This window comes from Chenopodium quinoa, unplaced genomic scaffold (assembly GCF_001683475.1).
Source record: "Chenopodium quinoa cultivar QQ74 unplaced genomic scaffold, ASM168347v1, whole genome shotgun sequence".
NCBI lineage: Eukaryota > Viridiplantae > Streptophyta > Magnoliopsida > Caryophyllales > Amaranthaceae > Chenopodium > Chenopodium quinoa.
The window spans coordinates 2,052,300-2,058,156 of NW_018744603.1; positions in this window are offsets into that span (position 1 = coordinate 2,052,300).

A 5,857-nucleotide genomic window follows, 5' to 3' on the forward strand; every position below is an offset into this window, starting at 1 on the left:
ATAATAATTATAACATCTTTGTTTTTTGAAAGAACACAATATTATAATTTCTCTCCAACTAATCCTACTTTCACAAATATTTTATTTTTTCTCAATTGAAAAATTCCCTAAATGTGGATAAACCCTAAATAAATAGTAACACATTATAATGGATACATGTTGATGACTTGATTATGAATTATTTTGAAACTACTAGCAAATCTTTTACCTAACCCATTCTAATGTATGTTAAAAGAAAAATAAAATCAATTTAACATGAGAATAGAAGGAAAATAAGGCACAATGACATCATGTAAGAGAGCTTGAGCAATTTAGTAATATGGGGTTATCCTAAAATAAATTATAACTACTTTGTAAATCAATTCTCCCAAAAACATCCTGAAGAGGCCCTTAATTGGTTTTCCAAACAAAATCTCCCTTGCAACATGGTCAAAATAATTACATGATAGGCACTATTTATTTACAAATAATTTTGTCATTGTACTGCACAAGATAAGTTAATAATCACATCAGCATTTCAAAAAAGGCATCTAGCATAATCAGCAAAAGAGCATAATCAAAATTAATCTGTCTTTCCCTTGAAACCATCTAAGATAAATACTGAAGAGGTCCTTGATTAGTTTTCCAAAAAAAACAATCTCCCTTACAATCTCTCTTGTAAATAGGATGCCTACTCTTAATAATGTCTTTGCCTTGAAACCATCTAAGATAATATTAATCAGATCACACTGCCTCCCACCAAAAAGTACCATCATGGTTACTATCCCTTTTCCTTGGCACCTGTGATAGGCATCAGAAACAATAGAGATGTTAAACCAAACACCTCAATGAATACAAATATAAGATATTATGGGTGGATAGATTGTTACATATACCCGGGTACAAGGTGCACCAAATAGTTTTGATGGATTATTGCTCATTTAATCATCTAATGATGAGCAAAAACTAACCTTGTATTGGTTGGGTATAGCTTGTACCCGGGTGTACATAAAAAATTTCATATAAGGTTTGCCAAACAAGAAAACAAGTAGCAAACTAGCCATTCATAAAAATATATACACCCATGAGGATATCCTCAATCCAGAATGCATGTGTAATAGGTAGAAGTAACAAAACCATAAGAACCTCTTGATGGGCATGCCAAAATTTGTCTTAAGTATGATAGTGATCATGCCATATTATTAAAAATTAACAACCCTGTTAATAAATTCATCTTTACATCCTCTCTTAACCCTCTCCATTCACATGCCAACTACAACAACCACTATCAGCCCCCCAGCTGCACCACCTCTACAAGGCCACAACCCAACCCACATAAAGCTCAACCCTCATCTATGCAATGCTTCTATGTACCTCCGAAAACTACCTCAACGACTGGACCAGTACTTGAATAAAGTAGCAATGGCAACATCAAGTAGGTTTGCTTTCTATCACTAGATTTCATCATCAAAGTCTCCATATATTTAAGAGAAGATGCGAAAATAGATTGCCATTCACTAATTACAAGAACTGTTCTAATTTAAAATCTTTCTCCCGATTAATGGTAAATTGGTGACCACTGACAAGGGTTTCCTCTACATTAGGCATGCTTTGGTACTCAACAAGGCAGGTAAAAAAAAAGATGTTTAAGGGTGCACCCTCGAAATATTTTGCAGTATGAGAACACCAAACCTCTAATTCCAAGCTAATCATACATATTCTCTTCCAAAGTGTAGATACAAAATACCATTGTGCATTTGTGCCTGATTAAAAAAAATAGTGGTTGTTCTAGGTGATCTCTGGCTCAAATTCTGTGTGCATGGAGTTGTGGCCTTGTGGGTGGCAATCTCTCGTGTTGTTATGGTAAAAAAGTGGTGTCGGTCTTACAACATGATGGTACTTCTTCCAACAATGAGCCAAACCCAAATAAATATTAATAATATGAAAGTTATGATTCGAGATTGGAATGAAAGTCCCACATGTTTGAGCGAAAAGGCAACTTGAAAGTTAAAATTATTGAAAATTTAAATCTCAAGGAAAGAAAAGATTATTACTTTGTATAAGAAATAAATTGAAATTTTTAATTTTTTTTTTAAAAAAACATGAATAAATACAGATTATGATGACCCAGTTGACAAACCTAAGACTAACTTATCCCATGCCTAATATCCATTTTTTATATTCATAATTCTGTATCCTCAAAAACAATTCTCCAAGAATAGAGGTGGCATGAGACACACTAAAAAGCATTATGTTTTGCCAAACATCAAGTAATGTAATACCATAAAATTTTATCACAAAGCTAACTATAAGGACAACTGGAAAATAAGTACCTTGTTTGGTAGGTGATAACAAATTAAAGTAATGAAAAATGAATTAAAAATTGTTTTGCAAGGAAACTAACATACTGATGTTCATAAGAAAGCAACATCATCCTCAAAAGGCCAAACATGTATTGCTTTACAACTTCAAGTGGTAAACAATGATATGAAATTTATCACAAACTATGGATTTGGAAATAAAAGCTAGTAAATTGGCCAAACATGTATTGCTTTACAACTTCAAGTGGTAACCAATGGTTATGAAATTTATGCACAAACTATGGATTTGGAAATAAAAGCGAGTAAATTACTAACAAGAATTAAACTGGGATAGCATTAGCAAAAAAGAGACAGGAATCGTCAGCAATAGCATTATCATTAGCAATAGCATCAACATAAGCATACTGGATACAACCTGTTTTAGGTGTTTTTGTCCCTTGGGAGAGTTACGTCACAAAGTCTTGTCCACGCGTGAACTGCACCTGCAAAACAATGGAGACCCCAGGTGGTTGGAGCTCCGCCTCCGACGGTCAAGTTAGTAACTTGAATAGGAGTAAAAACGTGCGGAAATTTAGGTGGAGATCTGTGACAGGTTAAAGTCGTATCCCCTAATTAAAAGTAATTCCTAAATCCTCTTACTAATGTAGATAGGGAAGTAGGGTCGAATCCACAGACAAACAAGTCTTTCTATTCCTAATTAACTAATATAATCTAGATTATGAAGTAACCAATATGTTATAATCAAAAGGAACTAAACTACGAAGATTAAGAATAAGGAGAAAACGATGAATAAAAGGATCTAGGGCATAGGTTCACCAATAAATAATATTCCAGGGTAAAACATATTAATCAATCATCAATGCATACATTAATCAGATCATAAAGGGCCACTACAAAAAAAATGAGAATCGACAACACTTAAGATTGCAATACTTACAAAAATGTTACTCTTAATAATCTAACACAACAGTATTTATTTGTTACCTTGAACTAAAGTAACAGAAAAAAAAGTGTTGCTCTAGACTATATAAGGCAACAATCGCTAAAAGTGTTACCTTTTTCTTATCTAAGACAACAAACATAATAATTGTTGCATGAAAAGATAATAATAACAAAACTATTGTTTGAAAATGTAACATTAATATCTATGTTGCCATCTATGACAACATTTATATTAAAAAGACAACATAATTTAAGATGTTGCTTTTATGGCAAGTGTGTTATATATATATATGTGTGTGTGTGTGTGTGTGTGTGTGTGTAGTTTGGTGGAGTTGGTGGGGAACTCACCTTGTGACATTGAGGTCACAAGTTCGAGCCCTACCAACTACTAAATGCTTGGGAGTGGCAATAGTTAGAAACATTTTTGAATTGTCTCCTTAGATGACAACATTTTTCATTTGTTGTCTTTGTAAAAGTGTTGCCTTATGTATCATTCTACCTTGGCTTTCAAAATTGTTGCCTTTGAATAAAAATGTGTTGCCTTATGAATAGACAACGGGGGCATATACTACGCCTCATATGTGTTGCCTTAGCTACAAGGCAACACTTTTTTTTATATTAGGCAATGGTTTTGCACTATTACCTTTGCTTTATTTTGTTGTAGTGGGCTTTCGCTACGTATTACAATCACACAATTAATTTACCGGTATTAAATCTCATCTTTCGAATCTCGACTTAACCATTTATAAATTAACCTGCCTATTGAAACTAGACCTAAACATTAATTCTCATCTGTCGAATCTCGAATCAATATTGTTAAACTCATGCATAAAAGATCTGCGCAAATTTAGTCACTGAGCATTAAATCAATCAATAGGAAATTAATCCAACATTGTTAATTAACAACAATAAATTACCCCTTCATATTATTTATGGATCCCCATAAACCCTAGAAATAGAACTACTCACACATAATAAAAACTAAACTCATCAAAGTAATCAAACAAGACATGATCAAAAGAATAAAGTAAACAACTAAGATTAAGAGAAGATAAATCGTTACCAAAATAAATCTGGAATTAAGAATCAAGTTGAGAACAAAGTATAAGAGAGAGAAACTAATCTAAAAGCTAAGTAGAGAGAGAAAATCTAAGAAAATAATTAAGAAAGAGTAAAAGAAGGTAAAGAAAAGTGCTAAACTCGTTTTACGGGAAAGTATTTATACTCCATAAGAATCCTAAACTAAAACAAACTTAAATGTCAAAATTAACATCTAATAATAACACGCGCCCGATCGGGCAAGGCACCGCCTGATCGGGCGCGCCTTTTTCCATCAGAAACGTTTCTCGCGCCCGGCCGGGCTCGCCTCCGGGCGCCAGCCTTTTTGGCCGGGCGGCTCTCTTGGGCCACTATTTGGACTACGATTGGGCTCCAATTCTTCGGGCCAATCTGGATTTCCTCTTCGGGTCCTGAATACTCGGTCCAAATGCCCCGGTATCAGATATACCGAGCCCTTAATCACCGGTTCGATGGCTCTAACCGGCCCTAGGCTATAAAAACTAGCCGTGCTTCTCCAATGCTCGTAATTGTTCCATAATATCTCGGGAAAATGCTCCAAAAGTGCAAATCCCTGCAAAATTCAACCAAATCTACGAAAATACTAGAAAACACCAATTAGTAATAAAAGTGGCTCTAAAGAGCCAAAAACACTACTAATTATGACCAAGGGAGGGGGGTAAAATACTATATAAAATAGACACATCAAACTCCCCAAGCCAAACCTTTGCTTGTCCCTAAGCAAAGATCTCATCAATGAATAAATATATATGCTTCACCCCAAAAAGTAAAAATCAAGCACAAACGATTCAGGGTAAATCAAATAAAATGCTTCAAAATCAACCAATCAAATCCATCTAATTGCCCTTCTTCCCTAACAATTGTCAAATAGAGCAAACCACAAGAGCATATAGAATTCAAGACTAGTGCTCACACATTCAGCTCTCATTTATGTGGTGAGTAAAAGATGTACTCGATCGCTCTCCAACCAACCCCTTTATTTGTGAATAATGCCCTCCCAACTCACACTCTCGTGTATATAAAACAATGAACGCTCAACCTACTAGTCGACTCGATATGTCAAATCATAACTTGCATTGATAAACAACACTTTCACATTCATACAACTCTATGCACAAAGGTCGGAAGGTCTTTAAAACTTGTAATGTAAGGATAGGGTAAAGGGTAGGAATCATTTGGGAACAAGTGAGAGAAAAGGTATGCTTAAGGGAGCAAATCCTAGTAAAACCCATGATCAAAATAAATAATGATCAACATCTCCTACATAACTAACTTTAACAAAAATCCACCAAATATACTCCAAACAATATAAACAATCCCAACTCTTACAATTTCACTCATAAGAAATAATAATAAAGAACTGGAGTGAATAAACAAACTTTATTTTCCAAACTTGAATTTTTCATTGAAGCTCAATTTTTTTTTCTTTTCTTCCTTTTGATCAACCTCCAACTAGAACATTTGAACATTGAACACTTTTTTCTATTTTTTTTCTTTTTTTTTTTATTGAAGTTCACTTATTTTTTTCCACTTGAACT